A 17,655-nucleotide genomic window follows, 5' to 3' on the forward strand; every position below is an offset into this window, starting at 1 on the left:
ATCACAGTTGTTGAATATTAACTATTGGATATTGATTATAATTGGTTATTTGGATATTGACCCAAACAACTGGAAACATTTATAAAGCAATTAGGGAAATTTGAACATTTACCAATTTTGATGATATTGGGACTTTGTTTTCTGCATGATATTAGGTTGATGATGGTATTATGGATCTGGTTGTACAAAGAGTTCTTTCCTTCAGAGATTCTATGCAACAAGTAATATTGTATCTGAAAATTTTCCTCTAAATAACCTACTGTTGGGGAGAACAGCATCATGATGTACCTGAAATAAAATTGATGAGCTCAGTGATGGGCACATTGGGATTCATTATGTCATTCTGTCTGTTTTATATATGCTTAAAGATTTTCAGAATAAAAACTTTTTTTAAATTGAAAAGACAAAAAAAAATAAAATAAATAAATTGAAAAGACAACCTGCCACCTGGGAAGAGGTATTTAGTGCCTAGAACTTTAAAAAATCAAATATATAAAAAGTTATTAATATTAATAAGAAAAAGGCCAAAAGTCAACCTAAAAATGGGGGAAAAGATATATAAATAGGCAGTTTTCAGAACAAACTCTAATGGTTATGAAACACATTGAGAAGCTCAGCTTTACTACTAATCAAAAGAATGCAAATTAATATCACATTGAGACATCCTTGTGCAACTATTAGTTTGGCAAACATTAAAATGCTAGATGACACCACATGTTGGAAACTTTGAGGAGAAATGGGAACTATTCCTTGCTATGGTAGGAATTAAAATTTCCATATCCACTTTGGAAACCACTGGGTAATAGCTAGTAAGTCTGAAAACTTGCACAACTCCTAGAAATGAAAAATCACAAGATATTTGCCTTCCTCGCCTTCTGTAAAAATGGGATGCAGGTGTTTGAGCCAGCCTGCCAAACAGATGCATCAACTCCAAACTTTGAGTTTGAAAATGATGTTAAAAATTTGGGACCAAGTGGCGCCCTTGTCGTGAAGGTGGCAGCAGAGACAACACCTATGAACAATTTCCAGATGTGGCAATGACTATAGTCCCAGAAATAGCAGGAGTATCAAGCATGAGTCATTTGGAAATAAAAGGGGTGGTACCTGAGACTTTAAGCAGAGCAGCATTGTCCTTATTAGATCAATTCCATGGTTTAATGGGGCTTCCCTGGTGTCTCAGATGGTAAAGAATCTGCCCGCAATGCAGGAGACCTGAGTTTGATCCTGGGTGAGGGTATGTCCTGGAGAAGGAAATGGCAACCCACTCCAGTATTCTTGCCTGGAGAATTCAAGGGTCAGAGGAGCCTGGAGGGCTACAGTCAATGGGGGTCACAAAGAGTTGGACACAACTGAGCGACTAATATACTTTACTTTTTATTTTACCATGGTTTGACATTAGGTAGTTTATCTTCAAGTTGGTTCTCAAGTCCTTCCTGAGCTTCTATAAGCTGTCCAACATTCTTTTAAAAATTATTTTTCTTGTTTTAATGACCCATAAGGGCTTTCTGTTGCTTATAACTAAAGAGTCTTGACAGATGCACAAAGCAATTTGGCAAAGTCTTGGGACCCCATGGACTGTAGCTTACCAGGCTCCTCCCTCTGTGGGATTTTCCAGGCAAGAAGGCTGGAATGGATTGCCATTTCCTGATTAAAATTGATGCTATGGGGACTTCCCTGGTGGTCTAGTAGTTTAAGACTCCCCGCTTCCATGGTAGAGGGCGCTGGTTTGATCCCTGCTTGGGAAATTAAGATCCCATGCTGTGCGGTGTGGCCAAAAAGTGAAAGAAAAAAAAAAACTCAAAAACTGAGGCTATGCATACCCTACAAGTCAGTAAGTCCACTGCTTCATTTATACTTTAGAGCAATGTTGTCCCATAGAAGTTTCTGTGATGATGGCTGGACCCTCTAATATGCTAGCCACTAGCCTTGTGTGGCTACTTAGCACTTGAAATGTGGATAGTGTGACTACAGAATTAAAATCAAATTTTTACATGATTAATTCTAATAAATTTAATTGATTTTAATTAATTTGAGTAGCCATATGACTACCCAGTGGCTAGTGGCTGCTTTATCTATAAAACTCGAGCATAATTCTTGCCCTTGTCCACAAAGATATTCTATTATTTCCACTAATAGAAATTCAGAAACAAGTTGCAGTCACACAAATACCAAACAGCAGTCAAAATGAAGGAATTAAGTTTATACTATCAACATGGATGCATCTAAAGAACACAATTTGGAGGGAAAACACAAGCTGTATTATGACGGACACAGTGTCATACCACTCCATGTAAAGTTAAAGAAACACAGAATTATTCTTTATGTTCTTTGATTTTAAAAATGCAGTAAAAATTTTTAAAAAAAGCCCATAGAAGGGAAGATTTCACACTAAATTCAGGGGTGTATTCCCCCTTGTAAGAGGAGAAAGACTTGGAGTTCTTCAACTATACACATTCTAAGGTTTGTTAAAATGTGGGTGAGTACCACTAATTTGTTTTATTATTAGAACTTTTATCCATGTCTACATATTTCATATATCAAATAAGAAATATCAAAATATTTAAAACTTCTATAAATATATAATATAAATATATTTGTAATATACATAAACATATACCTTTCACACACTGAGTAACTGACTAGCCTGCCTCTTCAGCCTTCTTTCATTCCAACGACCCTAAGGATTCTCTACCCTCCTCTTCCTTTGTAATAATGGAGCTGTGGCCAGGATAAGACCTCCCCCTTGCAGCCGGTGGGTGTATGGCTAAACTCTTGCCAGTGGAAGGTGGGTAAAAGTAAGGTGAGCCATTTGCCTCTAACAAGTTCCTGGCTCTGGACTTCCTGGGGGCAGGAATGGCAACAACAAATATGGCCTTGTTGCCTCATGTGACAGAGAGAGAGTTGCCGTCAGCCACAGTCTTTGAACAAAGCCACCCATTCACCTGTGACTGTCACTTGAAAGAAATAAACTTCCTTGCTTCTTAAGCCTTTTTGTTGTTGAGTTTGATTACGGCAGCCCCTTTAGATTTGTAATCACCCTTTTTTTTGCTTCTGTTTCAAATTATTTTTCTGACACTTGCTTTGTTCATGGTGTTTATTACTCTCATTACTAAATTAGGGAATTAGGAGTAGTAGAATATAATAATAGTGATTTTCACTATTTAGGAAATATAGAAAATAGCGTAATAAGTTTTTGTAACTGCCAGACATAGGACAGTGAATTGAAGATCATACAAATAATATTTTCATAGCAGTTATAATTTACTAAGAATTTCATATTTGGCCCATGTGGGCTTGCCTCTAGTTCCAACCTCTCATTCCCAGATAAAGAAATCACAGCTCATATAAAAAAGAATGCAATAATGCCATTTGCAGCAACATGGATGAACCTAGAGATTATCATCCTAAATAAAGTCAGACAGAGAAAAATAAATATCATATGATATCACTTGTATGTAGAATCTAAAAAATAATACAAATGAACTTATTTACAAAACAGAAAGACTTACAGGCACAGAAAACAAATTTATGGTTACCAAAGGGGTTGGGGGAGTGGGGAGAGATAAAGCAGGAGTTTGGGATTAACAGATACAGTCTATTGTATATAAAATAGATAAACATCAAGGACCTGCTATATAGCACAGGTACTATATTCAGAATCTTATAATAACCTATAATGTAAAAGAAGCTGAATAATACATATCTGAATCACTTTGTTGTACAGCAGAAGCTAACACAACATTATAAATCAAATACTCTTCAATAAAAAAAAGAGAGAAACCATGGCCCAAAGTTATGGTACTTGGCTAAGTTCACACTGTGAATTAGTGGCAAAGTCTCCTGATGTGTTCTCATTCCATTCCTCACCTCCTACCACTGCCTCCCTTGGTTGGAAGGGAACTTAGAGATAATTCGGTTGATGTATGACACTTGAATTCTACCCACAGTAATTTATTGAAACATCAGGACAAGATACACATGCTCCTGGGAATTTATAAATCTGGGTCACTCTGAATGTTCACTGATGCACATTATTGTTGGAATAAACGTCTCAGAGATAGTTAGAAGTTTTGAGACACAGTAATAAGTCTGAATATAAATTCTGGCATGCTGACTCAAAGGCACGAGTGCTTTTCTTCACAGTGGAAGATGAGCATTTACTTTCTACAAGGCACCGCCTCTCCAGCTTTTCCCTTGAAGTTCCCCAGTGATGGAGCTCTCGGTGTGAAGGGCAAGGTGAGAGAAATGTTCTGAGTGTGAAATCTAAAGCACCTTCCTCATCAGCAAAAGAGCTTTGAAGCGTTGTATTTTACTTTGAAAATTTTTGCTGATTTTCGCACGCTACTGGACAACATGGTTTTACTTGTTTTAACATAAAAACCATCTTTTAAGTTACTGGTTACATTTCTTAAGTCTCCCTTCAAAATCTTTGTGGAAAGATATTGTCCTGTGACTGGATACACGTTCTCAGGTTCACAAGGGTACAAGTTTCCCATTTTTATAGTAGTAGTTAAGCTACTTGTCATGAGAGTAACTTAACTGCTCTTCATTTCAGAGCATCAACTCTCCTTCACTCCGAGATTCAGGTTAAATTTAGAATTAAAATCATCCTGCAGGGGCTGTTTAAAATCAGGGACTAACTGAATTCCCATGAGAGCCTAGAAACTTTTCTGGAGGGGACTGGGGGAGGGGGGAGTGACTTAAACTTTGGGGAGAATATGAACAATAGCACAGAAGTGCTAAAGGGAGGTACAGATGATTTAATACACAGCAACAGTTTGCAGACACAGAAACAAAAGTCCCGAGAGACTACAGTTCTTGACTCAAATGACAAAGCTGGCCAAACATTAACACTGATTTTCTCCTTGATTAATAGTCGGGATATCTTTTACCCACATTCTAAAATCTACCAGCTATAGAACGTATAGTGGTTATTGGATGCTACCCAAATTACCAAGAAGTTGTGGAACATCTGTAATTTCCTAACTCTTCAAGGTGATCAGTACAATTGAGATAGACATTTTGTAAATGAGTTTAGAATCCTTTTGCATTTGAAATGCTATTTAAAAGCAACATTTTAAGCAATGTTCAGCAATAATGCCGAATAGCACTCCTAAATCATAAGAAATTAATTATTAAGAAATAACATGCAATGCATAATGTCTTGGGCAGGGATTGGCAAAATTTTTTGTATAAAGGCCAGATAGTAAATATTTTAGGCTTTGCAGGTCATATAGTCTCTGTTAAAACTACTCAACCACGCCACTGTAGTGTGAAAGCAGCCATAAACAATATGCAAAAGAATGAGTGCGGCTATGTTCCAATAAAACATTATTTACATAAACAGGCAGTGTGCTGAATTTGGCCTTCAGGCTGTAGTTTGTAGACCCCTGCCCTAGAGTCCTATATTTTATAGGCTTTAAGTGGTGTGTGTATATAAAGTCACCCAGAATGCTTGCTCTAAAAATGCTACTAATCTTTTGTTTGGTTAATTTTATTTATTTTTAAAATAGCTCCTACATATTTTAATATGCCGAATGTAAATTTAAGTGACAGGATACCTCTAGAAATGTGTGTGTGGCCTGGCAAGAGTCATGGAATGGGACTCATCTCAGCTACCTCATCTGTAAAATGGTTTATCGTAGCATCTTTATTTAGTTGCTTTTTCTGAACCAGTTGGCTCAGGAATGATAGTTGGATGCACAAAAGACACAAAGGTCATATTATTTGTCTAGAGATGAATTTGTTCTATGTGCTTCTTCATTTTGTTTCTCAAGAATGCCAAGTTTCTACCCCAGCCTCTTGTGTGGCCTTCAGAGAGTTATCTCAGCTTTTTTTTAATCTGAACACAAGGAAGGGTGCTTACCCCCTCACATGGATGTGGCAAGGAAAGCTCTCTGGCTACGCCAAATGTCATCTCTCTAGCACTTAATGCTATTGGAGCTGGACCTGTCTGCACACTTTAACTGTTGCATACAGATGACTGCCAGGCCTCATGTCTTGTGACTTTCCAAACAACCTGAGAATGGACATAAAAAGGAAAGAAAACTAACAAAATAAAAAAGGAAAGACAATAAAAGGTAAGGATAATGGCTGAGTGGATAATAGCGGGCAACATCTTTAGCTACCATGAAAAGTATGAAGCCAATGTGTTTGTTGAATTCATTTTGTTGGTGGTCACTTTGTGTTCATTCCGAACATCTAGCAGTTAGCTAAGTAAACACACATGACTGATGAAAGAAGAAAGGGAACTATTTTTACAGGGGCCATTAAACTTTAACTACCATCTGGCAGGGAATGATTAGAGAAGATCAAAATTAAGGCAGTCAACACAAATGCTGTGTGAATACCTCAGGGAATTAACATGGATAAAGACAGTGAACCTGTGGTTAAATAAAGAGACAGACATAAGAGGGAAGTGGTGAACACATCCTTTATGGCTTTGGACCTCATGGTCACATTCATTGCCAAAGGAGCTCAAAGAGGGGAGAAATAACAAGGAGACCATGAGAAAACCTGAAACACCTGGAAATAATCAGATGCTCTGCACCAATCATAAAACAGAAAGTTAAAGAACTAGCCAGGACCACATCATTTGGGCTTCCTCCCTGCCCAGGAAGGAAATGTTTATGGGAGAGGTGTGTTGAAATTGGCAGATAGTTAATATTCAGATTAGCCTACCATTTAATAGTAGGAAACAGTTGTATGTGCTGCTGGGGGGAAAAAAAACTAGGAACTATATCCTTGTGCACACTAAAGATGCCATCATTTCTGGGAATCACTGTTTGTCCACTAATTAAAGTCACTCAGCAGGTAGTTTGAGAGAGGATTAGAAAAGGGAAGCTGGGCCTCATTCTTTCAGGTCTTTGGTCAGTTGATAGCCCAGTACTGAACTGTAGAGTGGCTTTACACCCAGCTGAAAGCACACAGAAAAGATTCTTAGAGAAAGCCACTTGCTTCGTCTTGTTTTTTATTTTTGTGGTTTGCATTCAGATGCACTCAGAAGGCCAAATGTCTGAGCATCAGGCAAGAGGAACCGGCCAGTGCTGCTGGGTGGGCCCTTTAGTGCGCTGTCAGTTCTGAAATAAGGAGCTCCCTCTGGGGAAAGTCCAGGGCCCTGTGCTTTTCTTTATTAAGTAATTCATTAATGGAATATATTTGACATATAACATTGTGTCAACTTAATATGTGCAATATGTTGATTTGATACATACATATATACATACATAGTAATATGACTGTAGTGATGGTTAGCCCCCTCTATCATGGCATAACTTCTTTTTTGTGGGAATAATTGGGTTAGCATAATTAAGATCTAGTCTCTTAGCAAGCTTTATAATAGAATATTATTGTCCATATAAACTATACAGTGTATAGGACCCAGAAGTTTGAATATTGGAATGATCAAGACAGATTTAGAATGAACAAGCTGAAGCTGGTCTATCCAAGACATCAAAATGGAAATATCCAGAGATAAAAGGGAGGAAGAATGTGTTACCAGAGTTAGTGTGCCTGGAAATTCATGATGCACAGCTTTTTTTCTCTTTCTGTCTGATTTCTTCTCATTTAAGGACTTGACTCTATACCACAAAGTGTGCAAAGACCATTTCCATTCCTTATTTCATTTGATCAAAAATACAATCCTATGAGGTGCATATTGTAATCCTTGTTGTACAGAGGAGAAAACTGAGAACTAAGACACAGAGAGGTTAAGAACTGATCCCAGAATAAGGTCACATGGTTAGGAAAAGTGAGTGCCAGGACTTGAATACAGGTCTTACTCTCTGCACATCTACTGTTTTTATTCCCCACCATGGAATAACTTCCCTCTTCAGCTTTGCTGGTACCAAGGCCTTCACACCAGTTCCCTAGCATCATGGCCTCCATACTTGCTGCTTCTTGAATGAGGGTGGACTCAACTTACCTTTGGGATCCATGTAAGTTTTCAGGCAAGAATACTGGAGTGGATTGCCATTTCCTACTCGAGGGCATCTTCCCAATCCAGGGATGGAACCACATCTCTTGTGTCTCCTGCTTTGGCAGGCAGATTCTTTACCACTGAGCCACCTGGGAAGCCCTGAAATAATGGACACAGCCTAGTAAAGTGTTTTAGGGAATTTGCTATGATCCCCCTACAGTAGGGGCCAGAGGCTCCCCTCACAGCTGGGGAGGTAGAGCCCCAGAGGACCCAGCAAGCCATCACCACAAGGGCCCTGGCCCCTTCAAGGGCTTTTGCAAAAAAAAAAAAAAAAAGGAAATGAAACAACTGAATTTTCCAAGCTTTGAATAATGCTTGGTATTGTCTAGTGGTGGTATACAAGACTAGTTCCCTTGTATCTTAATTTTAGAATAAAATAATCTAGAGTAAAATTCTATTTTAATTACAATTCAAATAATGGCACGACATGCACATATACCCTACGTGCAAGAAAATGTAGTGTTAAAAGTAAGAAAATTCAAAGGTGTGCCAGAAACCTCATCATTAGCGCACTTCCTTCTGCCTTTGTACTTCTGGAATCTCTAAACATCTGGTGATTTTACCATCAGGAAACAGTGCAGTGTCCATCTGTTAAATCAGGCTTCGGCTTCACTCACCTGGGAGGATCAACCAGATGTGGGCGTCCTTTACATTATTAATGATTTCAGTCTTCCCTTTGTACATGCCCTGTGAGGGCACAGTGTGGGGTATAGCCTATAAATCACTAAAAAGTCATCTTTTACTTTACTCTAGGAGTAATGAAGGAGTAGAACATTTTTTCTTGGTTAGAGCATAAATCATTAGAAATCTATTTCAATTTTTTCTATCAGAAGACTTTTAACTGCTTTGCTTTTCTTTGACAGAAGAACCATCACAAACGTTATCTCAACACACACACACACACACTAGGTTACTAGTGGCTAAGGCCACGGATGCTAAGTGTATCATGCACAGATCTCCCCTGGATCTCTTACATGGCAGCGGTCTACGTAATCTTTACACATAGCCTTATGAAAAATTTTGGTCCACTGTCTTTCCTATTCTATCACAGTTATGAGTCGTGCTTCATGTTAAAATATCACTGTGATAAAGCACTGACCTCAGTTAGCGTCTGCAGACTGAGACAGCTTGGCCTAATAACAACAAGTGTGACTTTGTCCATTGTGACACTGTGACCTTTGGCAAATTACTCAATTTCTCCGAGCTTCATTTCCTCCTGTACAAAGTGGCGATGATAAGAAAAGTACCTACTTTACAGAGCTGTGTTTAGGATTAAATGTGACCAGGTATATAACTGCCCCTGATACACAGCAAGAGAATTATCAAATAATAAGATATTGTGAACAGGCTACTTATAAAAAGCCTTTCCCAGCAAAATTCAGCAGAAGGTACAGAGACTTCTCTACATAGCCTCCCCTATTATCAGTATCCCCCACCAAAGTTACATTTGTTACAACTGATAAACCTATGTTGACACATTGCTATGACCCAAAGTCTATAGTTTGCCTTAGGGTTCACTCGGTGTTATACATTCTTTCAGTTTGGACAAATGTACAATGGCATATTCTAGTCTCATACAGAGTAGTTTCACTGCCTTAAAATTCCTCTGAGTTCTGCCTATTCATCCCTCCCTACCTAACTCTGGCAACCACTGATATTTTTTTACTGCCTCCCTAGTTTTTCCTTTTCCAGAATGTCATGTGGTTGGAATCATACAGAATGTAGCTTTTTCAGATTGGCTTCTTTGACTGAGCAGTATCCATTTATGGTATCTTCATGTCTTTTCCTGGCTGGATATCTCACTTCTTTTAGTGCTGAATAATATTCCATTTTCTGACTGTACCACAGTTTATTTATCCATTCATCTACAAAAAGACATCTGGTTGCTTCCATGATTGGCAGTTATGAATAAAGCTGTTATAAACATCTGTGTACAGGTATTTGTGTGGACATAAGTTTTCAGTTCATTTGAGTAAATACTAAGGAGTGAGGTTGCTGGATTGTATAGTAAGAGCATGTTTAGATTTGTATGAATTTGCCAAACTATCTTCCAAAGTGGCTGTACCATTTTTCATTCCCACCAGCATAAATTAGCAATGAATCTGTTCAATTTTGCTGTGAACATAAAGCTGCTTTAAAAAATAAAGTTTATTAAAACTCTTTCTCTTAACAAAATATTTTCTGTGATCTGTTTTCTTTCAGGATCTGGATTAATAGTCCTATGGGCATGGACATGGCCAATCTAATCTTTCAAAGTTTCTTGTTCTCTGAATGTGTTAAGTGTCCATTATAATCATAGATTATTACACTTGTGAAGTCTAGAGGTGTTAATTTCAAGAATTATTATCCACTTCTCAGCAGCTACTTTTTTGAGAGCTTTCCACATGCCAGATCTATACCAGGGGCTGAGACATATGGTCAAAGCAGAAAAACAGCATTGAATAATTCCCAACCTTCACTACTGGAACTCTGCAATATACTTTGCATTTTAAATTTGTTTAAAAAAAAAAACAAAAAACCTTAGAAGTCCTCAAAGTTAATTTACATAAATCTGGTAGAAACATAAGCTTTTCCTTATTATCTTCATGAGGGTAGCATAGTCTAGGAAGTCACATTTAGCAGTGAGAATCAATCCATGTTGTTTCTAACCTCTGAGAAGCATGGAAACTGAGCACTGAACATCTCATCCTATACCAGCATGAAAAATAGGACAAGCCACCAGTGTTTCTTACTTTAGCTTATGTTGTGTTTATTGCCATCATGTGGACCTGGGGACATACCTCACTGGGTGGTTGGCCTGAAGCATTTACTCTCCCCTCCCACCCCCTCCCCCCTTTCTCTGACTGTGATCAGGCTCACTTTTGTCCTCATCCTTCTCTTGCCTCTCCCTGGGGGCACAGCTGGGCCTCTTGCCATCATTTACCAGCTACCCCAGGGGCCAGGGTAAAAGTATGTAAGAGTTAATGTGGGAACCTCCCCACATTTCCCTCTTTCTAGAACCCTTGTCTTGCCTCCCTTTTCCCATCCCTACTTCTTTTTTTTGTTGTTGTCATCCCTACTTCTTATATTTTTAGCTCCTTCTTGTGGTTCAAAATCTCATCACCTCTCACCATTCACCCCTTGAGGGTGCTTATGGCTTGTGTTTCCGAGCTTAGAAGACCAAACTCCTGCTATCTGGCAGAGTGGGAGAAAGGGAAAAACCTAGTCCCTACTCTCCTTCAGGGCTGCAGCCAGATGAAATGCATCACTAGTATCTCTACTTCATATTCTCAATTCTTTTTCCAAGAAAGATTGTGCCAAGCTGTTGTTACTTTCTGCAGTGCTTGTTGATTTCGTATTTTGCCTGTATTCAATTTTCGAGGGAGTTCTGTAGACCTGAGGCAAACTGATTCATAAGTTAACATTAGAAGCTAAACTTTTCATTAAATAGAGACAATAGTGCTAGGGAATAGAACTAGAACCTGCTATTTACCAACAATATTTTCATCCAATTTTTCGTATTTGTGGGAACCTCTTTGGATCTGCCTTATATTCTATCAACCTAATAAACATAATCCTTTAGAGAAGGTGTTGTAATTGCACTAGATTCAAACAGCTGCCCAATCACAAACTGGTCTTTCTCTTTGTGTGTGGGTCAATCAAGAGGGAAAAGAGAGAGAGGAAAAATCTAGAGGTTGGACATAGTCAGGGCAGGGCCTGGCATGTGGAAAGCTCTCAAAAAAGTAGCTGCTGAGAAGCGGATAATAATTCCTGAAATTAACACCTCTAGACTTCAAAAGTGTAATAATCTATGATTATAATGGACACTTAACACATTCAGAGAACAAGAAACTTTGAAAGAGAACTATTGCAATCACATGGCTGACAGCAAATGCCTCCTTACAAAAACAATTAGGGAGAGGGCTTTTAGACACATCACTCCCTTGCTCAATGCCTTTCAAAGACTTCTCATTGCACTTGAGAAAACTCAAATTAATAAGCCCTAAAAGATCTGGCCCTAGCCCCTCTCCAACTCGATTGCCCCCATGCTCCCCCTTCCCATGTTCTGCCTTAGCCAAACGGGCCTTCTGTGGCACTGGGAACATCCAGGAATCCTGGAACACTTTCTGCTGTTCCTCCTCCCCGGAAAGCTCTGGACACTTTTATAGACTGGGGCTTAAGTGTCATCCCAGAGAGGCCCTCGGTGTTTGATATCACCACTCCCTCCTTGTTTCCTTCACAGCATGTATCATAGTTTGTAGCTGTGTATTTATTTGTGTATTGTTGATCTCTCCCATGGATTGTAACCTACCCAAGGGCAGGGAGTAAAAATTATGTATACTAAGTGTCTAGCATATAGTTGGAGCACAAGAAATACTTATGCAATGGGTGAATGGGTTTCTGAATAACAGAGGCTGAATAGGAAAATAAGAATTTGATAGGATTTTGGGTGATAGAATTCTGATGCCCGGACCTTACATGACTTCGGGAAACATAACAAATTTGATGGATTAGGACATGTAGGCTAAGTGTGATAGGTAACACTGAATTAATTTCTGAAACCTTATATGGGAAAGCAACCCACCAAACAAACCTAGATTAAGATGATAACAGTATTTATAGCCTTCACAAAATTGTACAAGTTGGCCAACTAATTGTTGTGTAGTACATCTAGATGTTTTTATTCAGCATACATTTCATGATTAACACCTCAATGTTTGGAAGAGCTAGGGAACTGGCTCCTGAATGTCTTATGCTAACTTCCTCTTAGCTTTGTCTTTGCCCCAGGGGCCTACAGGCTGTGACAAAAAAGCATTCTGCATAGAACATTTACACGCTTGATGTAGTACATGGCAGTTGCTAAGGCAGAAAGCCCGAGGTAACGAGCACTGTGAGAATTATGTGCAGACCTTCTTTGCAGCACTTCCCCACTGTAATTGAACTATCCCCTCCTGATCCTTCAGGTGCTATCAGGATGATTTTCCACAGACTTCAAGAAAATCCCTGAAGGGCCAGACACTTTCTTGGTGTTACAATCCTTATTTCAACCGAAGCTAAATGTCTGGCTCCTGAGTATTTTAATAAGTTTTAAGAAAAAAGAGACTTCTAAGTTGAGAGTCCTTGCCCCCTTATCACCAAATACTAAGAAATCGATTTTTAGTCCTATTTATCATCAAGGTAAGTGAAATGCATACTATTCAGAGCTATACAAAAATGAGAAGTGGAAATTTGGCTTCCCAACCTAAAGCCACAGCATAATTGTTGTTTGTAAGTTTTTCAACTGTTCGGCTGAAGAGGTGTGACATGGAATTAATGTTCTATTAAAGAAAAAAGGCAGTGTCAGCATTTAAGCCCATCTAAGACCCTTTTTGACAATAAGCAATCTCTAAACCTAGCAGTAGGATACACGATGCCTATTTAAACTTGGAAACCTGGCTTCCTCTCGAGAGGGAAGCTCATAAATTTCACTCAATAAGAATGTCTGAAAGCATGTCTCTGTCATAATCCACATTTGTCTCAGATATTCTATTAAATCTACAGCTTTTTTTTTTTTTTTTTTTTTTTTTTTAGCAAGAAAATAGCTTAATTCTTCTGCAAGAGGTACCCATAATACCAGAAGTACAGAGACCATTTAGGACTTGTGGCTTCAGCAAAGAGCCCAAGCACAAAACAAGCAGTGATAAAAATTCCTTCTCTCATTTTCTCATCTCCTAGAGCTGACTTAAGTATAGTGATGATACCTACCTAAGTGCCCTTTCTTTGCAATTTGGAGATACAGCTTTTAGATCAGTCTGTAATCTGTCCTTTATCTGTGTACTAAAAAAATATTAGCTTTGTAAAGTTTAACCTCACTAGGATACACGCAAAATTCACTAATAATACCAATGGCCACCACTGTTAGCACTCTTACTATGCACCAAGCAGTTTACATTTACTTCATTCAACCCTTATCACATTCTCTATTGTAGCTACTATTCCCATTTTACATATGAAAAATAGGTGTGGAGAGGCTGACGATTCCAAAGTTGGTGGAGTCTACCACTTAACCATCTTATATGTTTCTGCCTTTTCCTTTTCCCCTCAGGAATGAAAGAGAAAAAGGAAAAACAAAAACCAAAACTCTCAACTCTTAGCCCATCTGTTATGAAGAACCTACTCATTGGAAAAGACCCTGATGCTGGGGAAGATTGAAGGCAGGAGGAGAAGGGGACGACAGAGCATAAGATGGTTGGATGGCATCACCAACTCAACGGACATGAGTTTGAGCAAGCTCTGGGAGATAGTGAAGGGCAGGGAAGCCTGGCGTGCTGCAGTCCACGGCGTTGCAAAGAGTCAGACGTGACTGAGTGACTGAACTGAACTGAAACTCTTTTTACACAAGGATTGGTTTTTATTGCCATCCTTCTCTGTATTATAATAGTCTCTTTTGTCTCAATGCCAAATATTCGTTCTTTCAGTTTATTCAAGTCATATTGAAGAAGTGGGTACTTGATCTAGAAAAAGGGAAGTGTACTCAATTTGATCTGTTTTAATATTCCTGCCAAATTAAAATATGCCCACATTCTAGATGTCCATCGGTAGACGAATGGATAAGAAAGCTGTGGTACATATACACAATGGAATATTACTCAGCTATTAAAAAGAATGCCTTTGAATCAGTTCTAATGAGGTTAATGAGACTGGAGCCTATTATACAGAGCAAAGTAAGTTAGAAAGAAAAACACCAATACAGTATATTAATGCATATATATGGAATTTAGAAAGATGGTAACGATGACCCTATATGTGAGACAGCAAAAGAGACACAGATGTAAAGAACAGACTTTTGAACTCTGTGGGAGAAGGCGAGGGTGGGATGATCTGAGAGAATAGCATTGAAACATGTATATTATCATATGTGAAATAGATCGCCAGTCCAGTTTCGATGCATGAGACAGGCTGCTCAGGGCTGGTGCACTGGGATGACCCTGAGGGATGGGATGGGGAGGGAGGTGGGAGAGAGGGTCAGGATGGGGAACATATGTACACCCATGGCTGATTCATGTGAACATATGGCAAAAACCACCACAATATTGTAAAGTAATTAGCCTCCAATTTTTTTAGAAAAGCACCCCCCCCCAAAAATATGCCCACATTCAAAATGGTCAGGTGTTCCTTTAGTTTCTTATTTTTGTAAGTTCAATTTTTCTAAAGTAGTTTCCGATCTATGGATCTTAGTTTCTAGGAATACTTGGAGTTATTGTAAAAGGTGTGTGAATGGGTTTGTCAACCAAAAAATTGCCCAACATGAGAGCTGCAAGTTAAATTTTACTGGGGTAATATGACAACTGCAGCCTGGGAGACAGCACCTCAGATAGCTCTGAGACAATGTTCCAAACAGGTAGAGGAAAAGGACTGTGTATGTGATTTTGGCAAAGGGGGAGTACATGCAATCAAGCACATATCTTTTTGTAGGAAGTTTCTACTGGTTTTATGAAGCTTCTGCTAGTCAGGAGAAACAATCTTCACCATGAAGGACTTTAGTGCTTTTTTTAGATATGAGGAGACACATAAATTGGGCTCATAAAACCAGGTCTTGAGAATATCTATCTAAAGACCTCTTCTGTCAGTTTTCTTGGAGCACAGAGTGTCTCATTTCTGCTCTCCACCTTGACCTCCTTCAGGGAGTGTTGAAGGTCGTCAGCAGATGATTTAATCCTTGAAGAGGTAGATGGCAAGCACCCATGGCAAGCGGCAATTTGTGGTTGACAGGTTTTGATTTGTATCTCCCATACACAGGCAATGCTACTTTTAAAACATATGCATATACTGTGATTAATTAAATGCAAGTTAATTTAAAATCAAATTAATCATTAACCTGGCAGGAGCCTGTCATCACTATGTGTAGGATTCTGTCAGCGGATGCTAAAAATTAAAGGACTTTCAGTGAGGGATCCTCATATTTAAGAAGGCTAAAAACCGAGTTTTAAATGATGGCTTTGAGATTCTGTAAATAATCACTAGAGACTTTTAAATGTTCAGTTAAAGAGTCTCAGAGATGCCCACTCAAAATTATAAATTATATAGTCTTTGTAGAATATCTCCATTTTGGTGGGGCTCAACATTTTGGGAGAGAAGCAAAGAAACCCAGGACCTGTGACTTCCTCCAATCAAGTTATACTTATGTAGGGAAAAATGGGGCTTCAAATCAGTATTGAAAGGTCGATTGGCAAAATATGCCTAATGTGACTTTTTGTTTTAACCATGATTCATCATTTTGGGAGAACAACTGGTCACCAAGTATGTAATCTTGAGTCTCCATTTCTTGCTCTTGTCAAACTGCCTCAACATCAAAAGGAGAAAATCTTTCTTCACTCCCACCCCTGCCAGCTGCTGCCCAGGAAGGAAAGGGGACATAACCTTTCTGTGCTGAAGTACAAGTTGAGCAGAAGAACCTGTCTTGGAAACCCTGTAGAAGTGGCCCTACCTGGAGACGTGAATATCTATTACATGGGCTGCCAACTCTGGCTGCTCTCCTCCCTGGCTGGCCCTCATTTGGTCCTCTGAAGCGAGGTTTGCACTCAGTCATGGAAGAAGAGGCCTGTCCTACCCTCCCTAGTGTAAACCTTCTCGGGGGTCTATCTCTGTTTGTGACAGCCCAGTCTGAGCCAAGTGGTAGAGTAAATACTGTACTCTTTATTTGCATTAGCAGGCAATATAGATTCTTTGGCTTATTTTTCATTAGAGATGATAAAATATACATTTCAATCTTACTCTCTGATATTATGACTAGACTAGAAATGGATTTGTGTGTGTGTCTGTGTTTCACCATTCTCCCTTTCCCTGGACTTGAGTGGTGATTTGATTTGTATCTGGCATACATAAAATGCTATTCTTAGTATCAGTTTGCCCAACTCTTCCAGGGTAACCAAGCTTATTGGAATGTATATAAAAATAAGAATAAACAGACCATAAAAGAGGAACTAAAGAACTTTCTTAGGAAGAAAGGGGATGAAGTTTGGCCTGATTTATTTTTATGTCTTAGATTTTACTTATTTTTATTTCTTAGATTCTTTATTTTCAGTTTTCTTCTGGTTCCTTGGTTGTTGTATTCTGAAGAATGAAGTGATCAGATACATCAAATATAGTTTAAGTGCTACTATACACTTGAAGACATGTTAGGTGTATTTTCTCAGTTGTTAACAAGGTCAAGGAAATAAATAATACAATGTGTGTGTGAAGCCTAAAGGTCAGGACCAGATTTCATCCCACTTAAGAGTTATTGGAGTAAAGTTTGTGGGATAGAAGATGACCGCTTCATCTATATGTACTATCTAGCATTGAAACGTAGTTGAAATAGAGTTGATCTCATGGCATGCTTTCTAATGTTTCCTAAAGTTTCTATTCAGAAAAAAACTTTTTGGAATTGAATGAATTTATGGTTGTGAAAACATAGTAATTTCACATTTCTGGTCTTTATTCCTTATTTTAGGATATAAGTAGCATCCATTCTATAAAATAAATGGACTTTTTTGCTATAGAAAAAGTAATTTCCTATATTTTAAGTTATATGTAGTTTCTCTTCTATAATACAATAAATTGATGCTTTTTTTTTTGCATTTTTATTCAGCTTAAAAAACAAGTATAAATCTTTAGAATTGATTTCTACACCAAAAGAGTTTTTAGTGAAAAGTTGTCAATTGTAAAAGTTAATAAGG

The sequence above is a fragment of the Muntiacus reevesi genome, chromosome 3 (assembly GCF_963930625.1).
Source record: "Muntiacus reevesi chromosome 3, mMunRee1.1, whole genome shotgun sequence".
Taxonomy (NCBI): Eukaryota; Metazoa; Chordata; class Mammalia; order Artiodactyla; family Cervidae; genus Muntiacus; species Muntiacus reevesi.